Source organism: Ranitomeya variabilis, chromosome 4 (assembly GCF_051348905.1).
Source record: "Ranitomeya variabilis isolate aRanVar5 chromosome 4, aRanVar5.hap1, whole genome shotgun sequence".
Classification (NCBI taxonomy): Eukaryota; Metazoa; Chordata; class Amphibia; order Anura; family Dendrobatidae; genus Ranitomeya; species Ranitomeya variabilis.
Genome location: NC_135235.1, coordinates 183,585,609 through 183,601,635, shown reverse-complemented (window position 1 = coordinate 183,601,635; position 16,027 = coordinate 183,585,609). Strand labels below are relative to the sequence as shown.

Sequence of the window (16,027 nt, the reverse complement as noted above, 5' to 3'; positions counted from 1 at the left end):
GCGGAGCCGTGTGTGTACGAGGTGTACGGAGCGGAGCCATGTGTGTACGAGGTATACGGAGCGGAGCCGTGTGTGCAAGGTGTACGGAGCGGAGCCGTGTGTGTACGAGGTGTACGGAGCGGAGCCGTGTGTGTACGAGGTGTACGGAGCGGAGCCGTGTGTATGAGGTATACGGAGCGGAGCCGTGTGTGTACGAGGTGTACGGAGCGTAGCCGTGTGTGTACGAGGTGTACGGAGCGTAGCCGTGTGTGTACGAGGTATACGGAGCGGAGCCGTGTGTGCAAGGTGTACGGAGCGGAGCCGGGTGTGTACGAGGTGTACGGAGGGGAGCCGCATGTGCAATGTGTACGGAGCTCAGCCTCGTGTGTAGGAGTAACTATGTGTGGCCATTATACTGTAGGCAATATCATGTGTGGCCAATTGTACAGTATGGAGCATCATGTGTGGCCATTGTACAGTATAGAGCACTATGTGTTGCCATTGTACAGTATGGACAGGGGCGTAACTACCGCGGTTGCAGCGGTCGCCACTGCGACCGGGCCCGGCAGGTCAGGGGCCGGCAGGTCAGAGCAGGGCTGGACTGGCCATCGGGCACTTCTGGCAAATGCCAGAAGAGCCGGTGCCAGTCATGGGCTGCTCGATCCGCCTCCCCCCGCCACCGACTCACCCCCCCCCGCCGTCGCATTCAACTATACCGGCGTCTATGACGCCGGTACAGTTAAATGCAATGACGGAGGAGAGAGTGTCTACAGACGCTCCCTCTCCCATCATTCCCCGCTCTGCCTCTGACACTGCAGGTGCGCGATGACGTCATATCATCGCGCACCTGCTGTGTCCCGGGCAGACTGCAGCCGAGCCTGAGATCGGAGCAGGAAGCAACGCTGGCAAGAGGAAAGGTAAGGAGAGTGTTTTTTTGTTTTTTTACTGGACTGTGGGGGCATTCTCGGGGGGGGCGAGAGATGCGGGCTGTGCTGTATAGACCACTGTGCGGGCTGTGCTGGATAGACCACTGTGCGGGCTGTGCTGGATAGACCACTGTGCGGGCTGTGCTGGATAGACCACTGTGCGGGCTGTGCTGGCACCCAACACCATATTGCAGTGCAGGGGATTCCTCCTGCACAGCAACAGTCCGAGGCGTATCTAGGGGAAGGGGGCAGCCGGGGCACGTGAGAGACAGGAAGCAGCTCCAGTCATCACGATGAGACAGCTTCTCAATCTGTTTTTTCCCCCTCATACATCTCATGTACCTCTGAATGAGATCGTATTTAAGAGAAAGCCAAAATAACCCCGGGACAGAAGGCGAGAGCAGGGGGGAGGTGCGGGACAGAGCCGCTTTAGTCAGGAGAAGCTGAGGAGCTGCAGCCGGTTTACATCAGCCACCCCTGTACCAGAGAGGAGAATGTGAGTTGTGTATATGAGCTGGTATCTCTGGTGTGTGTGTGTGTGTGTGATATCTGTAGTATGTGTGTGTGTGATATCTGTAGTGTGTGTGTGATAACTGTAGTATGTGTGTGATATCTGTAGTATGTCTGTGTGTGTGTGTGTGTGTGATATCTGTAGTGTGTGTTTGATATCTGTAGTGTGTGTGTGATAACTGTAGTATGTGTGTGATATCTGTAATATGATGTGTGTGTGATATCTGTAGTGTGTGTGTGATATCTGTAGTATGTGTGTATGTGTGATATCTGTAGTGTGTGTGTGATAACTGATGTGTGTGTGTGTGTGTGTGATATCTGTAGTATGATGTGTGTGTGTGTGTGTGTGTGATATCTGTAGTGTGTGTGTGATATCTGTAGTATGTGTGTGTGTGAGGCAGCGGCGTAACTACCACGGTCACAGCTGCAAGCGGCTCTGGCGGGTCAGGGGGCCGTGTGTCCCCTTGAGCCTGTCTCCCTTATGCTTGTGTCCCCATGTGCCAGTCTCCCTTGCCCATTAGTCCCTGTGTGTCCCCATGTGCCTGTCTCCTATGTCCCCTTGTGTTTGTGTCAGTCTCCTTTGTCCCCTCGTGCTTGTGTCAGTCTCCTTCGCCCACTAGTCCCTGTGTGTCAGTCTCCCTTTCCCACTTGTCCCTGTGTGTCCCCTTGTGCTTGTATCCCTTGTGTCAGTCTCTTGCCCACTAGTCCCTGTGTGTCCCCTTGTGCCTGTCTCCCTTGTCCCCTTGTGCTTGTCCCTTGTCCCCGTGTGTCCCCGTGTGCCAGTCTCCCTTGTCCACTAGTCCCCATGTGCCCTGTGTGTCAGTCTCCCTTGCCCACTTGTCCCCATGTGCCCCTTGTGTCAGTCTCCATTGTCCCCTTGTGTCAGTCTCCCTTGCCCACTAGTCCCCTTGCAACCTTCTCCCCTGCCTCCTAGCCCCCATGTGTCCCCTTGTGCCTGTCTTCCTTGCCCACTTGTGCCCTCTCCCCTGCCCCCTAGTCACCATTTGCTCGTGTCTTTCTCACTGCCCCTGTATGGAGGGGCTGCATTATACTATGAGGGGGGCTGCATTGTATTCTATGGGGGTTACATTGAATTTTATGGCGGGGGGGGCCCCATTTGGAAGTTCGCACCGGGGCCCATAACTTTGTAGTTACGCCACTGATGTCAAGCATTGTATTGCATTCAATATGCAATCAATCAGTCAATCAATTTGTCTTTACTGGTTGCTGCAACAGGTGTGTTGAGATGTAGGCCTGTATTAGGCCTTTCTTACAGTGTTGCAAGTATACTGTGCCATCTACAAAATTAGGCCCCTGCTGTCAGCACTTGGTATTTAAATTGAAGTATCCAATGAGTAGTTCTGCCATACAATACCGCATTTGCGACCGCATGAATTCTTTTGGAAAACATTGGGTCCCTCTGGTGGACCACCGACTTGTAAATGTGGTGTATTATATGTATTTGAAGAAAAAGGAAAACTGGTGTCTGTGCTGACCTCGAATTTGCTTGTCTTGTCCATCTACACCTGTGTGAGTATTCTAATGCTTTTGACCAACCAGGTGCGCTGCCTGCAGTAGATAGAATCTTAGCACGGAACATTCATGTGCAGTCACAATGGGGATGGAGTGTGTGGTCAAAGTAGGCGGAGTTATGCAGATTCAAAACGCGTTGTGCACAGCTTGAACACACACACACACACGCAGCAGAACGTGCATTGAGAATGCATCCCAGAGTTTCTGGAAATGTCTTCCCTGCGGCACTCTTTTTGCTCTGTCTCCACAATGAGTGTCAGTTTTAGGCCTAGGTGCGTCAGAAGTGGCAAACCTTTTCTGGTTATGGCTTCTCGGCCTTCTGCATCTGTCGTCGCTGCTCAAGATGTAGTGTAGTATCTGTTCTCATCAGTTTAATATCTGATACATTCCCAATCTGATCCGGTTTCCAAAAACAGGTTGAATTGAAATCAGCCTAAGTTGTCTTTTAACCCTTTATGTGAATACTTTTCAGTGTCAGCGAAGCACATTTCAGATGCCAAATGTAGCATTGTGCTTGATTTCACTTGACCATTTGCAACATTTTGTGTGCCTTGCCTGGCCTTGCTTTCACCTATGTATGTCAAGCATTGTATTGCATTCAATATGCAATCAATCAGTCAATCAATTTGTCTTTACTGGTTGCTGCAACAGGTGTGTCGAGATGTAGGCCTGTATTAGGCCTTTCTTATGCTACGTTCACATTTGCGGTCCTCGCCGCAGCGTCGGGCGCCGCAGCGGCGCCGCATGCGTCATGCGCCCCTATATTTAACATGGGGGCGCATGGACATGCGGCGCACTTGCGTTTTGCGCCGCATGCGTCGCTGCGGCGCCCGCGTCGGTGCGCAGAGGACGCAGCAAGTTGCATTTTTGCTGCGTCCAAATTCAATGAAAAAAACGACGCATGCGGCGCAAAACGCAGCGTTGTGCATGCGTTTTGCTGCGTTTTTATTTGCGTTGTGCGTTGCGGCGCCGACGCTGCGGCGCACAACGCAAATGTGAACGTAGCCTTACAGTGTTGCAAATATACTGTGCAATCTACAAAATTAGGCCCCTGCTGTCAGCACTTGGTATTTAAATTGAAGTATCCAATGAGTAGTTCTGCCATACAATACCGCATTTGTGACTGCACGAATTCTTTTGGAAAACATTGGGTCCCTCTTGTGGACCACCGACTTTTAAATGTGGTGTATTATATGTATTTGAAAAAAAAGGAAAACTGGTGTCTGTGCTGATCTCGAATCTGCTTGTCTTGTCCATCTACACCTGTGTGTGTGAGTAGTCTAATGCTTTTGACCAACCAGGTGCGCTGCCTGCAGTAGATAGAATCTTAGCACGGAACATTCATGTGCAGTCACAATGGGGATGGAGGGTGTGGTGAAAGTAGGCGGAGTTATGCAGATTCAAAACGCGTTGTGCACAGCTTGAACACACACACACACACGCAGCAGAACGTGCATTGAGAATGCATCCCAGAGTTTCTGGAAATGTCTTCCCTGCGGCACTCTTTTTGCTCTGTCTCCACAATGAGTGTCAGTTTTAGGCCTAGGTGCGTCAGAAGTGGCAAACCATTTCTGGTTATGGCTTCTCGGCCTTTTGCATCCGTCGTCGTCGCTGCTGCTCAAGATGTAGTGTAGAATGTGTTCTTATCAGTTTAATATCTGATACGTCCCCTATCTGATCCGGTTTCCAAAAACAGGTTGAATTGAAATCAGCCCAAGTTGTCTTTTAACCCTTTATGCGAATACTTTTCAGTGTCAGCAAAGCACTTTTCAGATGCCAAATGTAGCATTTTGCTTGATTTCACTTGACCATTTGCAACATTTTGTGTGCCTTGCCTGGCCTTGCTTTCACCTATGTATGTCAAGCATTGTATTGCATTCAATATGCAATCAATCAGTCAATCAATTTGTCTTTACTGGTTGCTGCAACAGGTGTGCTGAGATGTAGGCCTGTATTAGGCCTTTCTTACAGTGTTGCAAATATACTGTGCCATCTACAAAATTAGGCCTCTGCTGTCAGCACTTGGTATTTAAATTGAAGTATCCAATGAGTAGTTCTGCCATACAATACCGCATTTGTGACCGCAGGAATTCTTTTGGAAAACATTGGGTCCCACTTGTGGACCACCGACTTTGAAATGTGGTGTATTATATGTATTTGAAAAAAAAGGAAAACTGGTGTCTGTGCTGATCTCGAATCTGCTTGTCTTGTCCATCTACACCTGTGTGAGTAGTCTAATGCTTTTGACCAACCAGGTGCGCTGCCTGCAGTAGATAGAATGTTAGCACGGAACATTCATGTGCTGTCACAATGGGGATGGAGGGTGTGGTCAAAGTAGGCGGAGTTATGCAGATTCAAAACACGTTGTGCACAGCTTGAACACACACACATACACAGCAGAACGAGCATTGAGAATGCATCCCAGAGTTTCTGGAAATGTCTTCCCTGCGGCACTCTTTTTGCTCTGTCTCCACAATGGGTGTCAGTTTTAGGCCTAGGTGCGTCAGAAGTGGCAAACCATTTCTGGTTATGGCTTCTCGGCCTTTTGCATCCGTCGTTGTCGCTGCTGCTCAAGATGTAGTGTAGAATCTGTTCTTATCAGTTTAATATCTGATACGTCCCCTATCTGATCCGGTTTTCAAAAACAGGTTGAATTGAAATCAGCCCAAGTTGTCTTTTAACCCTTTATGCGAATACTTTTCAGTGTCAGCTAAAGCTACGTTCACATTTGCGGTCAGCGCCGCAGCGTCGGGCGCCGCAGCGGCGCCGCATGCGTCATGCGCCCCTATATTTAACATGGGGGCGCATGGACATGCGGCGCACTTGCGTTTTGCGCCGCATGCATCGCTGCGGCGCCCGCGTCGGGGCGCAGAGGACGCAGCAAGTTGCATTTTTGCTGCGTCCAAATTCAATGAAAAAAACGACGCATGCGGCGCAAAACGCAGCGTTGTGCATGCGTTTTGCTGCGTTTTTGTTTGCGTTGTGCGCTGCGGCGCCGACGCTGCGGCGCACAACGCAAATGTGAACGTAGCCTAAGCACTTTTCAGATGCCAAATGTAGCATTTTGCTTGACTTCACTTGACCATTTGCAACATTTTGTGTGCCTTGCCTGGCCTTGCTTTCACCTATGTATGTCAAGCATTGTATTGCATTCAATATGCAATCAATCAATCAATCAATCAGTCAATCAATTTGTCTTTACTGGTTGCTGCAACAGGTGTGTTGAGATGTAGGCCTGTATTAGGCCTTTCTTACAGTGTTGCAAATATACTGTGCCATCTACAAATTTAGGCCTCTGCTGTCAGCACTTGGTATTTAAATTGAAGTATCCAATGAGTAGTTCTGCCATACAATACCGCATTTGTGACCGCAGGAATTCTTTTGGAAAACATTGGCTCCCTCTTGTGGACCACCGACTTTTAAATGTGGTGTATTATATGTATTTGAAAAAAAAGGAAAACTGGTGTCTGTGCTGATCTCGAATCTGCTTGTCTTGTCCATCTACACCTGTGTGAGTAGTCTAATGCTTTTGACCAACCAGGTGCGCTGCCTGCAGTAGATAGAATGTTAGCACGGAACATTCATGTGCTGTCACAATGGGGATGGAGGGTGTGGTCAAAGTAGGCGGAGTTATGCAGATTCAAAACACGTTGTGCACAGCTTGAACACACACACATACACAGCAGAACGAGCATTGAGAATGCATCCCAGAGTTTCTGGAAATGTCTTCCCTGCGGCACTCTTTTTGCTCTGTCTCCACAATGGGTGTCAGTTTTAGGCCTAGGTGCGTCAGAAGTGGCAAACCATTTCTGGTTATGGCTTCTCGGCCTTTTGCATCCGTCGTCGTCGCTGCTGCTGCTGCTGCTCAAGATGTAGTGTAGAATCTGTTCTTATCAGTTTAATATCTGATACGTCCCCTATCTGATCCGGTTTCCAAAAACAGGTTGAATTGAAATCAGCCCAAGTTGTCTTTTAACCCTTTATGCGAATACTTTTCAGATGCCAAATGTAGCATTTTGCTTGATTTCACTTGACTGTTTGCAACATTTTGTGTGCCTTGCCTGTCCTTGCTTTCACCTATGTATGTCAAGCATTGTATTGCATTCAATATGCAATCAATCAATCAGTCAATCAATTTGTCTTTACTGGTTGCTGCAACAGGTGTGTTGAGATGTAGGCCTGTATTAGGCCTTTCTTACAGTGTTGCAAATATACTGTGCCATCTACAAAATTAGGCCTCTGCTGTCAGCACTTGGTATTTAAATTGAAGTATCCAATGAGTAGTTCTGCCATACAATAATACCGCATTTGTGACCGCAGGAATTCTTTTGGAAAACATTGGCTCCCTCTTGTGGACCACTGACTTTTAAATGTGGTGTATTATATGTATTTGAAAAAAAAGGAAAACTGGTGTCTGTGCTGATCTCGAATCTGCTTGTCTTGTCCATCTACACCTGTGTGAGTAGTCTAATGCTTTTGACCAACCAGGTGCGCTGCCTGCAGTAGATAGAATGTTAGCACGGAACATTCATGTGCTGTCACAATGGGGATGGAGGGTGTGGTCAAAGTAGGCGGAGTTATGCAGATTCAAAACACATTGTGCACATCTTGAACACACACACATACACAGCAGAACGAGCATTGAGAATGCATCCCAGAGTTTCTGGAAATGTCTTCCCTGCGGCACTCTTTTTGCTCTGTCTCCACAATGGGTGTCAGTTTTAGGCCTAGGTGCGTCAGAAGTGGCAAACCATTTCTGGTTATGGCTTCTCGGCCTTTTGCATCCGTCGTCGTCGCTGCTGCTCAAGATGTAGTGTAGAATCTGTTCTTATCAGTTTAATATCTGATACGTCCCCTTTCTGATCCGGTTTCCAAAAACAGGTTGAATTGAAATCAGCCCAAGTTGTCTTTTAACCCTTTATGCGAATACTTTTCAGTGTCAGCGAAGCACTTTTCAGATGCCAAATGTAGCATTTTGCTTGATTTCACTTGACCATTTGCAACATTTTGTGTGCCTTGCCTGGCCTTGCTTTCACCTATGTATGTCAAGCATTGTATTGCATTCAATATGCAATCAATCAATCAGTCAATCAATTTGTCTTTACTGGTTGCTGCAACAGGTGTGTTGAGATGTAGGCCTGTATTAGGCCTTTCTTACAGTGTTGCAAATATACTGTGCCATCTACAAAATTAGGCCTCTGCTGTCAGCACTTGGTATTTAAATTGAAGTATCCAATGAGTAGTTCTGCCATACAATACCGCATTTGTGACCGCAGGAATTCTTTTGGAAAACATTGGGTCCCTCTTGTGGACCACTGACTTTTAAATGTGGTGTATTATAAGTATTTGAAAAAAAAGGAAAACTGGTGTCTGTGCTGATCTCGAATCTGCTTGTCTTGTCCATCTACACCTGTGTGAGTAGTCTAATGCTTTTGACCAACCAGGTGCGCTGCCTGCAGTAGATAGAATGTTAGCACGGAACATTCATGTGCTGTCACAATGGGGATGGAGGGTGTGGTCAAAGTAGGCGGAGTTATGCAGATTCAAAACACGTTGTGCACAGCTTGAACACACACACATACACAGCAGAACGAGCATTGAGAATGCATCCCAGAGTTTCTGGAAATGTCTTCCCTGCGGCACTCTTTTTGCTCTGTCTCCACAATGGGTGTCAGTTTTAGGCCTAGGTGCGTCAGAAGTGGCAAACCATTTCTGGTTATGGCTTCTTGGCCTTTTGCATCCGTCGTCGTCGTCGCTGCTGCTCAAGATGTAGTGTAGAATCTGTTCTTATCAGTTTAATATCTGATACGTCCCCTATCTGATCCGGTTTCCAAAAACAGGTTGAATTGAAATCAGCCCAAGTTGTCTTTTAACCCTTTATGCGAATACTTTTCAGTGTCAGCGAAGCACTTTTCAGATGCCAAATGTAGCATTTTGCTTGATTTCACTTGACCATTTGCAACATTTTGTGTGCCTTGCCTGGCCTTGCTTTCACCTATGTATGTCAAGCATTGTATTGCATTCAATATGCAATCAATCAATCAGTCAATCAATTTGTCTTTACTGGTTGCTGCAACAGGTGTGTTGAGATGTAGGCCTGTATTAGGCCTTTCTTACAGTGTTGCAAATATACTGTGCCATCTACAAAATTAGGCCTCTGCTGTCAGCACTTGGTATTTAAATTGAAGTATCCAATGAGTAGTTCTGCCATACAATACCGCATTTGTGACCGCAGGAATTCTTTTGGAAAACATTGGGTCCCTCTTGTGGACCACCGACTTTGAAATGTGGTGTATTATATGTATTTGAAAAAAAAGGAAAACTGGTGTCTGTGCTGATCTCGAATCTGCTTGTCTTGTCCATCTACACCTGTGTGAGTAGTCTAATGCTTTTGACCAACCAGGTGCGCTGCCTGCAGTAGATAGAATGTTAGCATGGAACATTCATGTGCTGTCACAATGGGGATGGAGGGTGTGGTCAAAGTAGGCGGAGTTATGCAGATTCAAAACACGTTGTGCACAGCTTGAACACACACACATACACAGCAGATCGAGCATTGAGAATGCATCCCAGAGTTTCTGGAAATGTCTTCCCTGCGGCACTCTTTTTGCTCTGTCTCCACAATGGGTGTCAGTTTTAGGCCTAGGTGCGTCAGAAGTGGCAAACCATTTCTGGTTATGGCTTCTTGGCCTTTTGCATCCGTCGTCGTCGTCGCTGCTGCTCAAGATGTAGTGTAGAATCTGTTCTTATCAGTTTAATATCTGATACGTCCCCTATCTGATCCGGTTTCCAAAAACAGGTTGAATTGAAATCAGCCCAAGTTGTCTTTTAACCCTTTATGCGAATACTTTTCAGTGTCAGCGAAGCACTTTTCAGATGCCAAATGTAGCATTTTGCTTGATTTCACTTGACCATTTGCAACATTTTGTGTGCCTTGCCTGGCCTTGCTTTCACCTATGTATGTCAAGCATTGTATTGCATTCAATATGCAATCAATCAATCAATCAGTCAATCAATTTGTCTTTACTGGTTGCTGCAACAGGTGTGTTGAGATGTAGGCCTGTATTAGGCCTTTCTTACAGTGTTGCAAATATACTGTGCCATCTACAAAATTAGGCCTCTGCTGTCAGCACTTGGTATTTAAATTGAAGTATCCAATGAGTAGTTCTGCCATACAATAATACCGCATTTGTGACCGCAGGAATTCTTTTGGAAAACATTGGCTCCCTCTTGTGGACCACTGACTTTTAAATGTGGTGTATTATATGTATTTGAAAAAAAAGGAAAACTGGTGTCTGTGCTGATCTCGAATCTGCTTGTCTTGTCCATCTACACCTGTGTGAGTAGTCTAATGCTTTTGACCAACCAGGTGCGCTGCCTGCAGTAGATAGAATGTTAGCACGGAACATTCATGTGCTGTCACAATGGGGATGGAGGGTGTGGTCAAAGTAGGCGGAGTTATGCAGATTCAAAACACATTGTGCACATCTTGAACACACACACATACACAGCAGAACGAGCATTGAGAATGCATCCCAGAGTTTCTGGAAATGTCTTCCCTGCGGCACTCTTTTTGCTCTGTCTCCACAACGGGTGTCAGTTTTAGGCCTAGGTGCGTCAGAAGTGGCAAACCATTTCTGGTTATGGCTTCTCGGCCTTTTGCATCCGTCGTCGTCGTCGCTGCTGCTCAAGATGTAGTGTAGAATCTGTTCTTATCAGTTTAATATCTGATACGTCCCCTATCTGATCCGGTTTCCAAAAACAGGTTGAATTGAAATCAGCCCAAGTTGTCTTTTAACCCTTTAAGCGAATACTTTTCAGTGTCAGCGAAGCACTTTTCAGATGCCAAATGTAGCATTTTGCTTGATTTCACTTGACCATTTGCAACATTTTGTGTGCCTTGCCTGGCCTTGCTTTCACCTATGTATGTCAAGCATTGTATTGCATTCAATATGCAATCAATCAATCAATCAATCAGTCAATCAATTTGTCTTTACTGGTTGCTGCAACAGGTGTGTTGAGATGTAGGCCTGTATTAGGCCTTTCTTACAGTGTTGCAAATATACTGTGCCATCTACAAATTTAGGCCTCTGCTGTCAGCACTTGGTATTTAACCCCTTCACCCCCAAGGGTGGTTTGCACGTTAATGACCGGGCCAATTTTTACAATTCTGACCACTGTCCCTTTATGAGGCTATAACTCTGGAACGCTTTGACGGATCTTGGCGATTCTGACATTGTTTTCTCGTGACGTATTGTACTTCATGTTAAAGGTAAAATTTATTCGATATAACTTGCGTTTATTTGTGAAAAAAATGGAAATTTGGCGAAAATTTTGAAAATTTTGCAATTTTCCAACTTTGAATTTTTGTGCCCTTAAATCACAGACATATGTCACGCAAAATACTTAATAAGTAACATTTCCCACATGTCTACTTTACATCAGTACAATTTTGGAACCAAAATTTTTTTTTGTGACGGAGTTATAAGGGTTAAAAGTTGACCAGCAATTTCTCATTTTTACAACACCATTTTTTTTAGGGACCACATCTCATTTGAAGTCATTTTGAGGGGTCTATATGATAGAAAATACTCAAGTGTGACACCATTCTAAAAACTGCACCCCTCAAGGTGCTCAAAACCACATTCAAGAAGTTTATTAACCCTTCAGGTGTTTCACAGGAATTTTTGGAATGTTTAAATAAAAATGAACATTTAACTTTTTTTCACACAAAATTTATTTCAGCTCCAATTTGTTTTATTTTACCAAGGGTAACAGGAGAAAATGGACCCCCAAAGTTGTTGTACAATTTGTCCTGAGTACGATGATACCCCATATGTGGGTGTAAACCATTGTTTAGGCGCATGGCAGAGCTTGGAAGGGAAGGAGCGCCATTTGACTTTTCAATGCAAAATTGACTGGAATTGAGATGGGACGCCATGTTGCGTTTGGAGAGCCCCTGATGTGCCTAAACATTGAAACTCCCTACAAGTGACACCATTTTGGAAAGTAGACCCCCTAAGGAACTTATCTAGATGTGTGGTGAGCACTTTGACCCACCAAGTGCTTCACAGAAGTTTATAATGCAGAGCCGTAAAAATAAAAAATCATATTTTTTCACAAAAATGATCTTTTCGCCCCCAATTTTTTATTTTCCCAAGGGTAAGAGAAGAAATTGGACCCCAAAAAATGTTGTGCAATTTGTCCTGAGTACGCTGATACCCCATATGTGGGTGTAAACCATTGTTTGGGCGCATGGCAGAGCTTGGAAGGGAAGGAGCGCCATTTGACTTTTCAATGCAAAATTGACTGGAATTGAGATGGGACGCCATGTTGCGTTTGGAGAGCCCCTGATGTGCCTAAACATTGAAACTCCCTACAAGTGACACCATTTTGGAAAGTAGACCCCCTAAGGAACTTATCTAGATGTGTGGTGAGCACTTTGACCCACCAAGTGCTTCACAGAAGTTTATAATGCAGAGCCGTAAAAATAAAAAATCATATTTTTTCACAAAAATGATCTTTTCGCCCCCAATTTTTTATTTTCCCAAGGGTAAGAGAAGAAATTGGACCCCAAAAAATGTTGTGCAATTTGTCCTGAGTACGCTGATACCCCATATGTGGGTGTAAACCATTGTTTGGGCGCATGGCAGAGCTTGGAAGGGAAGGAGCGCCATTTGACTTTTCAATGCAAAATTGACTGGAATTGAGATGGGACGCCATGTTGCGTTTGGAGAGCCCCTGATGTGCCTAAACATTGAAACTCCCTACAAGTGACACCATTTTGGAAAGTAGACCCCCTAAGGAACTTATCTAGATGTGTGGTGAGCACTTTGACCCACCAAGTGCTTCACAGAAGTTTATAATGCAGAGCCGTAAAAATAAAAAATCATATTTTTTCACAAAAATGATCTTTTTGCCCCCAATTTTTTATTTTCCCAAGGGTAAGAGAAGAAATTGGACCCCAAAAAATGTTGTGCAATTTGTCCTGAGTACGCTGATACCCCATATGTGGGTGTAAACCATTGTTTGGGCGCATGGCAGAGCTTGGAAGGGAAGGAGCGCCATTTGACTTTTCAATGCAAAATTGACTGGAATTGAGATGGGACACCATGTTGCGTTTGGAGAGCCCCTGATGTGCCTAAACATTGAAACTCCCTACAAGTGACACCATTTTGGAAAGTAGACCCCCTAAGGAACTTATCTAGATGTGTGGTGAGCACTTTGACCCACCAAGTGCTTCACAGAAGTTTATAATGCAGAGCCGTAAAAATAAAAAATCATATTTTTTCACAAAAATGATCTTTTCGCCCCCAATTTTTTATTTTCCCAAGGGTAAGAGAAGAAATTGGACCGCAAAAAATGTTGTGCAATTTGTCCTGAGTACGCTGATACCCCATATGTGGGTGTAAACCATTGTTTGGGCGCATGGCAGAGCTTGGAAGGGAAGGAGCGCCATTTGACTTTTCAATGCAAAATTGACTGGAATTGAGATGGGACGCCATGTTGCGTTTGGAGAGCCCCTGATGTGCCTAAACATTGAAACTCCCTACAAGTGACACCATTTTGGAAAGTAGACCCCCTAAGGAACTTATCTAGATGTGTGGTGAGTAGTGTTGAGCATTCCGATACCGCAAGTATCGGGTATCGGCCGATACTTGCGGTATCGGAATTCCGATACCGGGATTCCGATACTTGCCGCGTATCGGATACCGGAATCGGAAGTTCTAAGATTCAAAAAGCAGAAATTCAGCCAATGAGATTGATTCCAAGTGTGGGCACATCCTGTTTAGCATGGAGGGCATGAAACTACTGGCAAGGCTGTGATTGGCTGGTGTAATGATGTCATGATGCAGTTTAAAAGTCGCTGGCGCCATTTTGCGATCACTCTGCTGTGAATTCAGTTAGTGACAGGACGCTGTTTGCTGACTGAGGGACAGTTTAGAGATAGCGATTTGCTTCTTTGTGCTTTCCAAAGGCTAATTTAGCAACCGCTGTGTTCACCTACTATTCACCTTGCTTTTGCCTTGTAGCGCTGTTTTCACAGCGATCTGCAGGGTCTGTGTGTGTGTGTGTGTGAGTGCAGCCCAGTCTCCAGTCTGAGTGCAGCCACATAGGCCATCCATAGTTGGTTGTATTCAGTTCAGGGAGGGTGGTTCATTGCCTCATACTGTTCCTTTTTTTTTTTTTTTTCCCAAGTAGTGTAGTCTGCTGCTAATTTATTCAAAAAAATCCTATTAGTGTCTTTCCACCCGTCTCCAGCTAATTTGTGGAAAAACACTACATAGGATAAAGTAGAGGAGGGTTTTTGGGCCTTGCAGCGCCGTTTACGGCTGTCTGCACGGTCTCCGTGTGACTGCAGCTCGCCCTGTAATCTGTGAGCAGCTGTAGCCTGGTTGTCTCCAGCTCAGGGTTTTTCACTGCGTCATACCGCCAAATCAATTTTCTTTTTTTTCAAAGTAGTGTAGTCTGCTGCTAATTAATTTAAAAAAATCCTATTAGTGTCTTTCCACCCGTCTCCAGCTAATTTGTGGAAAAACACTACATAGGATAAAGTAGAGGAGGGTTTTTGGGCCTTGCAGCGCCGTTTACGGCTGTCTGCACGGTCTCCGTGTGACTGCAGCTCGCCCTGTAATCTGTGAGCAGCTGTAGCCTGGTTGTCTCCAGCTCAGGGTTTTTCACTGCGTCATACCGCCAAATCAATTTTCTTTTTTTTCAAAGTAGTGTAGTCTGCTGCTAATTAATTTAAAAAAATCCTATTAGTGTCTTTCCACCCGTCTCCAGCTAATTTGTGGAAAAACACTACATAGGATAAAGTTGAGGAGGGTTTTTGGGCCTTGCAGCGCCGTTTACGGCTGTCTGCACGGTCTCCGTGTGACTGCAGCTCGCCCTGTAATCTGTGAGCAGCTATAGCCTGGTTGTCTCCAGCTCAGGGTTTTTCACTGCGTCATACCGCCAAATCAATTTTCTTTTTTTTCAAAGTAGTGTAGTCTGCTGCTAATTAATTTAAAAAAATCCTATTAGTGTCTTTCCACCCGTCTCCAGCTAATTTGTGGAAAAACACTACATAGGATAAAGTAGAGGAGGGTTTTTGGGCCTTGCAGCGCCGTTTACGGCTGTCTGCACGGTCTCCGTGTGACTGCAGCTCGCCCTGTAATCTGTGAGCAGCTATAGCCTGGTTGTCTCCAGCTCAGGGTTTTTCACTGCGTCATACCGCCAAATCAATTTTCTTTTTTTTCAAAATAGTGTAGTCTGCTGCTAATTTATTCAAAAAAATCCTATTAGTGTCTTTCCACCCGTCTCCAGCTAATTTGTGGAAAAACACTACATAGGATAAAGTAGAGGAGGGTTTTTGGGCCTTGTAGCGCCGTTTACGTCTGTCTGCACGGTCTCCGTGTGACTGCAGCTCTATCTGTTGTCAGTTCAGCCCCCAAAAAATAAATAAATAATAAAGTTCACCAAACACACCAGTTACACCACTTTACATTTCTGTAGGCCACATTAGCTCATATTTGTGTCTAGTCCACACTTTAGATAATTAGTGCTTCTTATACCTGTTAGGAGGAGTTGCTCAGGAATAAGCACACAAATCCGTTAGTACTTTTCTGCTTATCTTTATCAGTCAACCAAGATGAAGAAGGCAGTGAGTAAGGCACGGGGGCGTGGGAGCCGTCGCGGAGCAGGGAGGGGACGTGGGGATTCTGTGCCTGCTGCGGGCACCGGTGACTCATCAGCACCCACTTTCACCAGGCAACAGTCGTTCATGCGAAGCTTTGTGTCCGAGCGCCGTACACCGCTGCTGCGTGAAGAACAAATTGAAGCTGTTGTCGGATGGATGGCAGCTAATGCATCAACTTCCATTAGTGCCACATCCTCTCAGACACAGAGCACTGGAGAGCAGCCATCTGTCTCTTCACCACCTGCCAAATTGCCCAGGCAGACAGAGAGCCCAGGACAGGAGCCGTCTCTACTTCTGTTCTCTGAATCTCTTGGCTTGGAAACAGGGGGCCAGCCAAGCAGCATTGGAGAAATGGAAGAAGAGGCAGGGTGCAGTGATGCCCAACAGCTTTTTCTGTCTT

The 16,027-nt window shown here is 45.7% G+C and overlaps 4 non-coding genes and 3 pseudogenes across 4 annotated transcripts; all 7 read left to right on the top strand.

Annotated features, from left to right (window-relative positions):
* Nucleotides 1-3,251: 3,251 nt before the first annotated feature.
* LOC143770804 (U2 spliceosomal RNA) lies at nucleotides 3,252-3,482 on the top strand (annotated as a pseudogene).
* A 1,995-nt stretch (nucleotides 3,483-5,477) lies between these two features.
* Nucleotides 5,478-5,668, top strand: LOC143770800 (U2 spliceosomal RNA). Its single transcript, XR_013214737.1, has one exon. It is a non-coding gene; the product is annotated as a U2 spliceosomal RNA (small nuclear RNA).
* Nucleotides 5,669-6,763: 1,095 nt separating this feature from the next.
* LOC143770830 (U2 spliceosomal RNA) lies at nucleotides 6,764-6,930 on the top strand (annotated as a pseudogene).
* Nucleotides 6,931-7,710: 780 nt separating this feature from the next.
* Nucleotides 7,711-7,903, top strand: LOC143770809 (U2 spliceosomal RNA). Its single transcript, XR_013214739.1, has one exon. It is a non-coding gene; the product is annotated as a U2 spliceosomal RNA (small nuclear RNA).
* A 763-nt stretch (nucleotides 7,904-8,666) lies between these two features.
* Nucleotides 8,667-8,862, top strand: LOC143770817 (U2 spliceosomal RNA). The gene has a single exon (XR_013214742.1). It is a non-coding gene; the product is annotated as a U2 spliceosomal RNA (small nuclear RNA).
* Nucleotides 8,863-9,625: 763 nt separating this feature from the next.
* On the top strand, nucleotides 9,626-9,821 carry LOC143770816 (U2 spliceosomal RNA). Its single transcript, XR_013214741.1, has one exon. It is a non-coding gene; the product is annotated as a U2 spliceosomal RNA (small nuclear RNA).
* A 770-nt stretch (nucleotides 9,822-10,591) lies between these two features.
* Nucleotides 10,592-10,822, top strand: LOC143770811 (U2 spliceosomal RNA; annotated as a pseudogene).
* Nucleotides 10,823-16,027: the final 5,205 nt, after the last annotated feature.